Source organism: Neophocaena asiaeorientalis, unplaced genomic scaffold, assembly GCF_003031525.2.
Source record: "Neophocaena asiaeorientalis asiaeorientalis breed wild unplaced genomic scaffold, Neophocaena_asiaeorientalis_V1.1 scaffold49, whole genome shotgun sequence".
NCBI lineage: Eukaryota > Metazoa > Chordata > Mammalia > Artiodactyla > Phocoenidae > Neophocaena > Neophocaena asiaeorientalis.
Genome location: NW_020172456.1, coordinates 6,114,641 through 6,128,584, shown reverse-complemented (window position 1 = coordinate 6,128,584; position 13,944 = coordinate 6,114,641). Strand labels below are relative to the sequence as shown.

The window sequence follows — 13,944 nt, the reverse complement described above, 5'->3', positions numbered from 1 at the left end:
TCAGTGGAAAAGAATTGAGAGTCCAGAAATAAATCCATATATCTATGGCCAATTGATTTTCAACAAGGATGCCAAGACCATTCAATGAGGGAAAGAACAGTCTCTTCAACAAATGGTGCTTGGTCAACTGTATAACCATATGCAAAAGAATGATGCTGAGCCCTTACCTCACGCCATATAAAAAAAATTAACTCAACCTTATACCCTATACAAACATTAACTTGAAATGGATCAAAGACTTAAATATAAGATCTAAAACTATAAAACTCTTAGAGGAAAACATTGGTGCAAAGCTTCATGACATTGGACTTGGAAATGAGTCCTTGTATAGGACACCAAAATCAAAGGAAACAAAAGTAAAAATAGATAAATTAGACTACACCAAAATTAAAAACTTCTGCTCATCAAAGGGCACAATCGACAGAGTCAAAAGGCAACCTATAGGAAAAATTGTCTACAAATCTTATATCTGATAAGCAGTTAATATCCAGAGCTCCAACAATGCAACAACAAAGAAAACCAAACAACGTGATTAGAAAACAGGCAAAGGACTTGAATAGATATTCTCCACAGAAACTATATTTATATTTGTATAATGGCCCACAAGCACAGGAAAAGATGCTCAGATGGCTCAACATCACTAATCATTAGAAAAATACGAATCAAAAGCACAATGAGAAAAAAAAAAAAAAAAAAAAAAAAAAAAAAAAGCACAATGAGATACCACCTAGCACCCGTTAGAAAGGCTATTATTATTATTTTTTTTTTTTCCAAGCTTTAATTCCAACTGGAGCTGGCTGCTCAGGGGAGAGAAGACGACACAGAAGGAATCAATGCAGACTTCCAGGAGTGATGGGGTCAAGGAGGCAAGCAACATTTACTGAACGTCTAGACTGTGCCAGGCCATCCTAACATTTAATACTGAATGATAGAAGGACAATTGTACCCTTCTAACAGATGAGGTTAACAAATGTGCTCCAGGTCACATGGGTATGAAGAGGTGGGCTCCCCACCAGCACTCACTCCAGTATATCTGATCAAAAGTCCATGCTTTTTGCATAGAAAGGCTATTACTGAAAAACAAACAGAAAATAAAAAGTGTTGGTGAGGATATGGAGAAACTGGAACTCTTGTGCATTGTTGGTGAGAATGTAAAATGGTGCAGCCACTATGGAAATGGTATGGCAGTTCCTCAAAATTTAAACATAATTACCACAATTCCACTTTTGGGTATACACCCAAAGAACTGAAAGCAGGGGCTCAAAGAGGTATTTGTACACCAGTATTCATAGCAGCATTATTCACAGTAGCCAAAAGGCGGAAGCAACCCAAGTGTCCATCAAAGGATAAATGGATAAACAAAATGTGGTATATACAATGGAATATTATTCAGCCTTAAAAATGAAGGAAATTCTGATACATGCTACAGCATGTATGATCCTTGAGGACATCATGCTAAGTGAAATAAGCCAGTCACAAAAAGATAAATAGTGTATGATTCCACTTACATCAAGTACCTAGAGTGGTCAAATTCATACACAGAAAGTCGAATGTTAGTTGCCAGGAGCTAGAGGGAGGGAGGGAATAGGGAGTTGTTTATTGGGTAGAACTTCAGTTTTGCAAGGTTTAGAGTTCTGGAGATTGGCTGCACAACAATGTGAACATACTTAATACTACTGAACTGTACACTTAAAAATGAGTAAGATGGGGACTTCCCTGGTGGCGCAGTGGTTAAGAATCCACCTGCCAATGAAGGAGACACGGGTTCGAGCCCTGATCCGGGAAGATCCCACATGCCGCGGAGCAACAAAGCCCGTGGGCCACAACTACTGAGCCTGTGTGCCACAACTACGTAAGCCCACGCACCTACAGCCCGTGCTCCACAACAAGAGAAGCCACTGCAATGAGAAGACCGCACACTGCAACGAAGAGTCGCCCCTACTCACTGCAACTAGAGAAAGCCCACGTGCAGCAACAAAGAACTAATGCAACCAAAAGTAAATATAAAATAAATTTATAAAAAGAAATTATTAATATGGGGACTTCCTTAGCAATCCAGTGGTTAAGACTCCATGCTTCCAATTCAAGGGGCACAGACTTGAGCCCTGGTCAGGCAACGAAGATCCCACAGTCGCGCAGTGCAGCCAAAATAAAAGATTAACATGGTCAAATTTTTTAAAAATACTTTATTTATTTATTTGGCTACATCAGGTGTTTAGTTGCGGCATGTGGGATCTTTCTTTTGCGGCACATGGGCTCTAGAGCACGCGGGCTTAGTTGCCCCATGGCATGCGGGATCTTAGTTCCCCACCCAGGGCTCGAACCCACGTCCGCTGCATTGGAAGGCGGATTCTTAACTACTGGACCACCAGGGAAGTCCCCAATATGGTCAATTTTATGCTAGGCCAATCAATTCCTTGCCACAGATTTTAAATACTTTTGTTAAACATTTCATATATAAAAGGTACCATACCTTTTAATAATGGGGCACACACAAGAAGAAAGTCACACAACTTCTGTTTTGCCAAAAACCTGAATAAGCATGAACTGAACGCCATTTGTTAGAAATAAGAATCTCACCAAAAGATAATGGTAAGTAGGAGAACCACCGACCCCAAAGAAATATGTCTGCCTTCCACAATTATTCAAAATTCTTTTTGCGTTTTAAAAGAATATTTACACAGCCATTCATATTTACAAGAGAACCTCATCATTTACCTCCTTCCATGAATTGAATAAAGTACCACAGACTAAACACCACCATATTTGCAATTTCTATATGGTGTTTTAGGAGTTTCCATTGTCTTTTGTTTTAGCTTCAGTCAGAAAGCAGTATCTCACTTACTTAAGGGATTTTTATCCCCTCAGGCATTGGCCTTGTGGAAAGGAGGCAAGGCAAAGTATTCAGTAAACCTGGAGATGTTATCAGCAATTCACCGATTCAGACTACTTAAACGCAAAAGTGGGCTAAAAAAATGCTTAAAACAAAAAAGGCAGCAAGTTAGTTGCTTAAAGACTTTATATATGTTCGTACATATATGCATATATTTTGTTGTTGTATAAGATACACTATTTTATAATATCTGTAATCATTATTCCCAATCTAATTCTCCTGGAAACCATCTCATCTTGTTTTTAAATGCCAAGAAAAACAAAAACAGCTTTCCCAATTATTGTACCTTTTGAACTAAAATATATTATTTCACAAATTCAGTCAATTCTTATTATTCACAGTTGAGAGAAAAACGATTACCTCTATTGTCACAATAGCTGGTTCAGTCACTTTCCATTGTAAAGTAACTATCTACCTGTGAGTAGTGGGGAAATAGTAGTGAACCAACTCAACTGAATTAGGCTCATTATAACATAAATCAACTAGAAATGGGAAAGCATCTAGACAGCAAGAAAATGTTCTGGGTCTAAGAGATAATGAGACGCTTGCTCCCTAGAACTTATTTCCCAGCTATAGTGAATGGATCAACACCCTCATGTAACGCTTAGAAGATTATCTAAAAACATCCCGTTACATCCAGAAATTGAGTATTAGCTATATTCAAAATTGCCACAGATCTATATAATTTTATATAATTATATAAATGCCACAATTTATATAATTGGTAAGTGTGATCAATAAGACAACCAAACATTCTATAACTTTCCAAGTTTTACTGCCACACTGAAAAAATGTTTTCCTATTTAGCAGAAGTTTAGCAGGTAAAAAAAATCCTGAAAAAGATTACACAGTTTTTCTTAAAAGAAGCAGAGAGACAAACTTGATACATATGATGATAACACTGGCACTAATTTCTCAAATCTAAATACTGTATTGGAAATCACTTTCCCAAATAATTCTCAAATTATTAAAATAAACAAGAAAAAAAAACCCAAGTAAACTTTGAACAAAAATAACTAGCATTTTCTAAAAAAAAACAAACCCGAACTACAAATCTTATTTTGCATCTTGTGTATAAATTTTTGTCTCTACTTTTGATTATAGCAGTATGCTGCTTTGTTGATACGCAAGAAAATTCAAAATCTATTTCACTTCTTCCTGTTTGGGCATCTTATTTTCAATATCATATTCTAGTAGACAAGAAGAGCACAAAAAATTCTTATTGGACTCATACACCATAATTTCCTGCAAATATCCCAGTTTTTCATTTATTATACCCTTGTTTATATTCTTTATCTTAAAAGTAATACAAATTGTGGCAGATTATATCATCCCAAAATGGCTACAATGGCAGATTCCATCCCATATGCTCTTATAAATTGATGTTGATACTCTTCCCTTCAAGTGGTGGGGTCTATGTCCAGCCCCTCCTCTGAACCTGGGTGGACCTTTATGACTACCTCAACCAAAAAAGAGCAGAGTAACACTAGGTGACTTCCAAAACTAAGTCAAATATGCCATGTAACTTCACCTTGCTCTTTTGGGATGCTCTCGCTTGGAACCCACCATGCTGTGAGGAAGCCAAGCAGCCAAAAAGAGAGGTCATCTGCAACTGTTCTGGCCTGCAGAGAGCATTAACCACCAGACACAAGTGAGCAAGCCTTCAAATGATTCAAGGGTGGGAGGGAGACGCAAGAGAGAGGGGATATGGTGATATAAGTATATGTATAGCTGATTCACTTTGTTATATAGCAGAAACTAATACAACAATGTAAAGCAATTATACTCCAATTAAGATGTTAAAAGAAAAATGATTCTAGCTCCCAGCCATTGAGCCACCACCCTCCCTCCAGCAACCCCACCTCACACCACTTCTTAACAGAGACAAACTGTCCCCACCAAGCGAGCCTTGCCCAAATTGTGGATTCATGAGCAAAATAAATGACTGATGTGTTTCAAACCACTAAGTTCCAGTGTTTTGTTATGCAACAATAGGTAACTAACGCAAGTTCATAAATACAATTTGGAAAAACATACAAAAAGAAAAACATTTTAATTACCCTAAGTTTCACCACTGATAACATTTTGACACATATTTTACAATCAAGAAAATGTTTTGCCCACCCACCTAGAATTCCAAATGCTTTGTTTTTAATAGGATAAAGGGTTAAATTCTTAAAGGCAGTCAACTGTTTGCATCTAACAAGAAATAGGAAGGAATCGTATCAGCACTCATTCTACTTTTCTTATCCTTCTTATCTCTTTCACTTACCTGTCCTCAGTGAGGTGTCTGAGGATGGCTGGCCCACCAATATTCCAATCTATGGATGTGGATCAAAATCTTGGGTTGCAACAGCAGCTGCACTGGCCTTCTTCCCTGGAAGTTGTTTAAGCCCCAAATCTGAAATTTTCAAGGAAAGAAAGCGCTAAATATAGCCATCTTTTTAAAATCACTTATAATTCCATCTCTACAACTGAATGGGAGCTGTTAGAGTAGGTTAAAATTACATGGAAGTGAATGCACAGGTTTCGCTAAAATGGATTTGGGTAACATGGATTCAGTCCAACTCTACTTCTTAACAGCTATATGATCTTAGTGAAGCCACAAATTGTGCCTTAATCTCAGCATGTGATGAAGACTGAGGGGACAGGATCAAAATTTGGGGCTGAGAGTCAGAAGACCTGGGTTCTAAACTCAGGGGTCATTCTGCCTTGCTCTAAGAACTTGGATACTTCTCTAGATTCAGATACATCATCTCTAAAAGGAGAGGACTGCATTAGATAATAGTTCCTGAAATCTAATTCTTGAACAGGTACCAGCCATGACCAAAAAGATGGGTTTAAAGTTACCAAACTGTGCTTACTATGAGATTGCCTTTCCTACTTTTTTGGTGTTAAAATGGCTTCTTTTATGAGATGATGTGATAGACAGTAGTAGTTGTGTTTTAAATACCCTAAATAGGCAAAATCAAAAGCTGAAGCCCTATGTAAACAATCAAAAATTCTATTTTAGAAATTTAGTGTCTAATATTTACATGAGCTCTAAAATTCCTTTTACTTCTAACATTCTACATATTCATTCACTACTCAACTTTTATTAGGTAACTAATATGTGACAAGTACTCTACTAGTTGCTGGGGGGGGGGCCCAGAAATACTTAAGACTAGTCCCTGCTCTAAAAAATCTCCCAATCTAACAGGGAAATAGACACATAAACCTCAAATACAATTTAATGGGTTAAGTCTTCAAAGAGAGGTCTTGCATCTACGACAAACATACAGGAGGTAGAACAGTAAAATGAATGAGTTTTTAAATTAAGTAGGATTTTGGACTGAGTTTTGTAGCTGTATGAGGAAACTACCTCTTTGAACCTCAATTTGCAAATTTCCATATTTGCAAAACAGGAATGATTACAGATACCACTGAGTTGTGGTAAACAGACAAGATGCTAAAAATAAAGGGCCAATCCACCCACAAATTTGGCTTATATACCTTCCAGAAGACAAAATAAAAATGTATCATGTATTAATGAGCTGGCACAAAAGGGGCTATTTACAACACTGATTTACACTCAGTGGTACCTTTCTCTACTAGCCTCTGAACCACTGAAGGACACACCCAAGTTTGCTCCATTTTACATTCCTAGCACCTAGTACAATGCCTTATAAAGAACAGGTATCAATAAAGTTTATTAGGAAAAAATGACTTATTGAATGAATGGCTTCTCTCTCTTTTTTTATACAGGAATTAAAGTTATAGTAGCTGAAAGTAAAAATTCTTAAGATTTTTATTCGAAACTAATTTTACGTGTATGTTAAGCACCCAAACCTGTCGTATTAGAACCTGGATATGCATGCCTGTTTTAAAAAGCAAAATAAATTCATCATAGACAATGCAATAGTGGTGTTCCCAAATAAAAAGACTAGCAGCAACTAACATTTATTGAATACTTACTGTGTGCCAAAACTCTTCAAAGCATTTTCCGTGGATTAATTATCTCACTTAATCCCAACAACAATACTTATGAAATGGACTATTAATAATTTTATAACCAGAAAAACTGAGGCACAGAGAAGTCAAGTTACTTCCAACATCACAAAACTACTAAGCAGTAGGGTTTGGATTAAAAAAAAAAAAAATCAGGCTGCATGACTCCAGACTCCTCTTTTTATTTTTCTTTAACTAAATAACTTTAAGAAAAAACAAAACAAAACAGATTTTACCAGAACTAGAAACATATGCTCCTAATGAGTCTTAAAAAAAAAAAACTAAACAAAGAGTCCTTTAATATGTGCGCTAAACACAAATATATAATATAGTTCCTGCCCTCAAAGGCTCAATTACACACCAATGTGGTGGTGTAATATTAACAAGTCACACCCTAATTTTATTCTTAAATTTAATTATTTCAGTGTTAGACTTATCTGTATTTTCTTTCTCATTTACTTTACATTTACATTACTTTTCCATTTATTTCATATTTCAATTACATTTCCAGGTATTACTATCTTGAGTTTTCAGAATATATAGGAAAGGCTTATATGGTTCTAAAGGAAAACTGGGTTAAAAACTGGAAAACATTAGAAACTTATTTTGTATGGACATCTACTTTGAGATATTTACATTTTTATTTTTATTTTTAATTTATTTTTAAATTTATTTTATTTATTTTGGCTGAGCCGGATCTTAGTTCCGGCATGCAGGCTTCTTAGTTGCAGCATGCATGCAGGATCTAGTTCCCCAACCAGGGATCGAACCCCGGCCTGCTGCACTGGGGGTGAGAAGTCTTACCCACTGGACCACCAGGGAAGTCCCCAGATAACTACCTTTTTAAAAACCCACAGAATAAGAACAGCTGAATTGCATTTCCAGTAGATGCTCTAACAAAACAATTTCAGACGTAATTTGCAAATATATTTTTAGCCTATAATGTGTTTTACTTAATTTCTTCCTTGGCCTGATTCTAGAACAGACTATAATGCTTTTAGTGTTTTACTTTCAGTTTTAACAGTTATGTTAAAAGAGAACTAAATACTGAAATAACAATTGGTGTAGCAAACGCTTTTCAAATATGCCAGAAATCGCACTGGGTACGTAACTAGCGAAAAAACTTGACATGTGGTTCATTTAATCATAATGAACCAATACAATTAAAGGAACACTGAGATTTTGTCCATGATTACATTTCATATCTTTCTGCCTACATAACAGTACAATAACTAAGTCTCCTTACAATATTATAACTATTGGGCTGGCCAAAAAGTTCTTTCGGGTTTTTCCTTACAGAAAACCCAAACTAACTTTTTGGCCAACCCAATATTTTTTTTTTTTGCGGTACGCGGGCCTCTCACTGCTGTGGCCTCTCCCGTTGCGGAGCACAGGCTCCAGACCCGCAGGCTCAGTGGCCATGGCTCACGGGCCCAGCCGCTCTGCGGCATGTGGGATCTTCCTGGACCGGGGCACGAACCCGTGTCCCCTGCAGCGGCAAGCGGACTCTCAACCACTGCGCCACCAGGGAAGCCCAACCAACCCAATATTTTAAAAGGAAACCAACATGTTCCAATGACACTAAAACAAAGAGCCATAATAAATTATGGATGTTAGTAGTAATTCCCCAGTATCTTCAGATTGGAACAAACTAGGTGTTATATTAAAGAGGATATATGAATATATATTACTTTTAAAATAGTACCAGAAAGGGGAAAAAAAAAATCTAAACTTCTAAAAACACAACTGGAAACACTAGCATTGTGAATTCATAAAACTAAATAAAAGGTTGCTGGTTCAAAGATTTGGCTTGCCAAATCTTTCTCTATGGATAAATGCTTGATACCCACTGGACATTTTATACCACCTCCAAGATTAAGAGTCTTCTGCTAATTCTATGAAGATAAATGAATTCCCAGGTTGCTTATGTTCCAAGTAGCTGTCACCAGAGGAACAGATCAGAGAAGGGCAACTTAATCACATTTAAGCTCATTCAGATCTGTAAAACAAAGGAATTTTTTTTTTTTTTTTTGCGGTATGCGAGCCTCTCACTATTGTGGCTTCTCCTGTTGGGGAGCACAGGCTCCGGACGTGCAGGCTCAGCGGCCATGGCTCACAGGCCCAGCTGCTCCACGGCATGTGGGATCTTCCCGGACCGGGGCACGGACCCATGTCCCCTGCATCGGCAGGCGGACTCTCAACCACTGCGCCACCAGGAAAGCCCAAACAAAGAAATTTGACATACTCTCCACACAGAATATGCCTATGGAAAAAATTATACTATTTAAAGAAAAAAAACCAAACACTTATTTTTACTTTTTTTTTTACTAGAATCACTATGCCAATTAGAGTAAGTATAAAGAGGAGAGAAAATCTTCCCAATTACAAACTAAGTCCTCCTAGTCAATACCTAACTCTTAACAAATTTTGTTTCTCTGACTAGATATTTACTTTTATCATACCTGAAGATCCTCATCTCTTTCACCGCCTAGTATCTTTCCAAAGGTTTTAGACCCACCCACTATCCAACCTCAGTTGATTACCTCCTTAATACCCCTTCTTTGTATATGAACATTAACAGCTCTTATCACTTCACTTCACCAAGGCCAAGTTCTGAGTGATGTGCTGCTCAGAATTCCAAGTCTGTGCTGCATGGCCCCAAATCACTCCTCTCAAAATGGTAGCAGGCTATTCTTCTTTTCTCTTATTTATACACTAATTCCTTGCTACACAAAGTGTGGTTCACAGATTAGTAGCAGAAGCAGCACCCAGAAGCTTGTCAGAATTGCAGAATCTCAGGCCCTACCTTAGACCTATTGGCTAAGAATCTGCAATTTAACAAGATCCTCAGGTGATTCATACACACAGAAAAATTTGAGAGGCACTGTCCTTGTTCACTCATTCAGGGTCTCTTTCTCCTGCTGTAACTTCCTATCTGGCATATAAGGGACCAGATCCTTTTTCTTTTGAGCATACTGAAACCCACCAAAATGAAATAAGGAATCTTTAAATAGGACTACATAGGGCTTCCCTGGTGGCGCAGTGGTTGAGAGTCTGCCTGCCGATGCGGGGGACACGGGTTCGTGCCCCGGTCCGGGAAGATTCCACATGCCGCGGAGCGGCTGGGCCCGTGAACCATGGCCGCTGAGCCTGCGCGTCTGGAGCCTGTGCTCTGCAACAGGAGAGGCCTGCGTACCACAAAAAAAAAAAAAAAAGACTACATAGTTTCTTCCTAACCTTTTCATAAAAGATTGTAAACTCCATGAAGCCAGGGACTTCACTGTATCCTCAAAACAAAAACAGTGCCAGGCAAATATTTGTAAAGGGAACAAAATAGATAGCAGATGATCCCTAAAGTCCTCCAACTCTTAACTCTTTGGCTCTTCCATTTGCTATGTAAGCAAAATTCTACCTAAGGCAAGGGAAGCTAAAATATGAGATCACCTAAATTTAAAAAAGGAAAAATATAACACTTTAAAGGATTTGATCGAGGTCACAGGCGGGTTCATGATTAAGTTCATAAGACTCAACAACATTTTAATCAAATCATTACATCATTATTAATATTACTGTATTTCATTATTATATTCTAGGTCAAATGACTATAATACTTCCTCTACATATATCAATACATCCTCCACTATCATCTAGGTAGTTAGCAAGTTCAACTGTCCAGAAGAGTTATGCACTCAGAGTTTAAGGAAGCCTAAAATTTACACACTGCTGGACAGAATCTGTACATAAAAATTAAAGATTACATGGTATGATTAATTTTTTTAAAACCAGAAGAAATAAGTTCTTTCGATCCTTATCTAGCTCTTGTTGAAACAGAGAAAAGAAACAAAAGGAAAAGAAATGAATAAAGGTATGGAAAAGACAAAAAAAATCAGGAACCAGATATAGCAACAAGATATAGAAAAGAAGAGATCAGGATTAAAAGTAATCAAAGGTCTCAAGGAATGAGATATAGGCAAAAGTGGCTACAAAGACAAAGAGCAGAATACCAACGAGGCAGCATCCTTGTCAACAACCTCTAATGATGACACATAGTGCAAGAAATTTTTAGAGCAAGTAGACTGTAGAATATCTCATGAGGTTAGTGTATCATTTCTCCCATCTACTATATCCTACATATCTAAATTAACAAGAAAATACATCCCAAACCCTTAGAGATCAATAAAAAGCAAATTAGGTTCAATATGTACTATGTTTTCTATGGCAAGTTAAGTATTGGTTGGGAAAGTTTTCATCAATCTCTATGAAGATTTTCATCCAAAAATAAAAAAGGTTAAAACAAAGTTTTGATTCCTCACCTGCCTTTTACATTTCATTTTCCCAAACTACTTACAATATCAGATTTAATTCAAAACAGATTTAATCAGTTCATGCAGAGATTTCTATTTCTAAAAAACATTTTCTAGAAATCTCTCAATTTTATACATATATATATATAAAATATTAAATCAGGGTGGGCCAAGAACAATGGGCCAAGAACAATGGGCCAAAATAGAAATAGTAAAGGACTAATAAAACTGACTATAAAAATGTAAAACATCTACACTGCAAAAGACATTATGAAGAAAAATTAAAAGACAAATGACAAATTGGGAAAATATCTACAATATAAAACAAAGGTTTACTATCCTTAGTGTATAAGGAGCTCTTACAAATTAATAAAAAGACAGGAGCAGAAATACATGAATACCAACTGACAAAAAAAGAAACAAAATTATAAGCACAAGCTGTTCAACTTCACTAGTAGCGACCAAAGAGATGCAAATTACTATAATTTCTTGACAAATACGAAAATGATCAATAAAACCCAGTGTTTTATAAGGTATGGGGAATCTGGCACTCCTATTCACTATTATTGGAACTATATATATATATTTTTTGCATTTTATTTTTAACTTTTTATTTTATATTGGAGTACAGCCAATTAACAATGTTGTGATAGTTTCAGGTGCACAGCAAAGCAACTCAGACATACATATACACGTATCCATTCTCCCCGAGACTCCCCTCCCATCCAGGCTGTCACATAACATTGAGCAGAGTTCCCTGGGCTATACAGTAGGTCCTTGTTGGTTATCCTTTTTAAATGTAGCAGTGTGTACATGTCAATCCCAAACTCCCTAACCATCCCTTCCCTCTACCCTTCCCCCTGCCCCCCTGTAACCATAAGTTCATTCTCTAAGTCTGTGAGTCTGTTTCTGTTTTTTAGATTCTGCATATAAGCGATATCATACAATATTTGTCTTTCTGTGTCTGACTTACTTCTCTCAGTATGACAATCTCTAGGTCTAACCATGTTGCTGCAAATGGCATTATTTCATTCTTTTTCATGGCTGAGTAATATTCCATTGTATATATGTACCACATCTTCTTTATCCATTCCTCTGTCGATGGACATTTAGGCTGCTTCCATGTCTTGGCTATTGTAAACAGTGCTGCAAGGAACATTGGAGGTGCATGTATCCTTTCGGACCATGTTTTTCTCCAGATAGATGCCCAGGAGTGGGATTTCAGGGTCATATGGTAGCTCTATTTTTCATCTTTAAGGAACCTCCATACTGTTCTCCATAGTAGCTATACCAATTTACATTCCCACCAACAGTGTAGGAGGGTCCCCTTCTCTCCACACCCTCTCTGGTATTTATTTTTTGTGGATTTTTTGATGATAGCCATTTTGACTGGTGTGAGGTGATATCTCTTTGTAGTTTTGATTTGCATTTCTCTAATCATTAGCAATACTGAACATCTTTACATGTGCCTCTTGGCCATTCGTATGTCTTATTGGAAAAATGTCTATTTAGGTATTCTGCCCATTTTTTGATTGGGTTGTTTGTTTTGATGATATTAAGCCACAGGAGCTGTTTGTAGATCTTGGAGACTAATCCCTTGTCAGTCACATCATTTGCAAATATTCTTCCCAATCTCTGGGTTGTCTTTTCATTTGTTTATGGTTTCCTTTGCTGTGCAAAAGCTTTTGAGTTTAATTAGGTCCCATTTGTTTATTTTTTATTTTATTTCCATTACTCTGGGAGACAGATCAGAAAAGATATTGCTGTTATTTTTGTCAGAGAGTGTTCTGCCTATGTTTTCCTCTAGGAGTTTTATAGTGTCCAGTCTCACACTTAGGTTTTTAATCCATTTTGAGGTTATTTTTGTGTACAGTGTTAAAGAATGATCTCAATTTCATTTTTTTACGTGTAGCTGTCCAGTTTTCCCATCATCATCTGTGGAAGAAACTGTTTTTCCATCATTGTAGAGTCTTGCCTCCTCTGTCATAGATTAATTGACCATAGGTGCGTGGGTTTATTTCTGGGCTTTCTATCCTGTTCCACTGGACTATAGTTCTATTTTTGTGCCAGTGCCATACTGTTTTGATGACTATAGCTTTGTAGTATAGTCTGAAGGTACTATATTTTAAAATAGTTTATAAAAACTTTTAGGAAAATAATCACATTTCAAAATATGCCTATCCTTTGACAAAACAGTCCCACTTGTAAAAAATTTATTCTGAATAAATGGATGAGTGCAAATATGTGTATACAGAAGAGCCATTACATATGCCTAGCATATGGCAGGTGTTCAATAAATATTTGATGAATGAACCATAATCCTGTTTATAATAGCAAGAATTGTTAACAGGAGAAATGTCTACAAATAAACCATGACATATCCATACCCTGAAACCCTATGCAGCCATCAAAAATGATAAAAACAGATCTATAATTATTGATTAAAAATACATCTATAATAAATTATAGATGTAAAAGAAAACCAGTAAAATGTATGGCCATTCCTCAAAAAATTAAACATAGAATTACCATATGATCCAGCAATTCCATATGGTATATACCTAAAAAAATTGAAAGAAGGACTCAAACAGGTATTTGTACACCAATGTTCACAGTAGCATTGGTCACAACAGCCAAAAGATGGAAACAATCCATGTGTCCGGTGATAGGTTAATGAATAAACAAAATGTACATACAATGGAATATTATTCCAAATAGATATACAATGGAATGTTATTCAGCCTTAAAAAGCAATGTTCT

The 13,944-nt window shown here is 36.6% G+C and overlaps 1 protein-coding gene across 5 annotated transcripts in view; it reads right to left on the bottom strand.

Annotated features, from left to right (window-relative positions):
* NUMB (NUMB endocytic adaptor protein) overlaps positions 1 to 13,944 on the bottom strand; it is a 177,670-nt gene that overhangs the window by 137,076 nt on the left and 26,650 nt on the right. For all 5 annotated transcript variants that reach the window (XM_024737744.1, XM_024737746.1, XM_024737748.1 and 2 more), the window contains exon 2: positions 5,166 to 5,294. The gene's annotated coding sequence lies outside the window, so the exon portion shown is untranslated. The remainder of the gene's footprint in view (positions 1 to 5,165; positions 5,295 to 13,944) is intronic.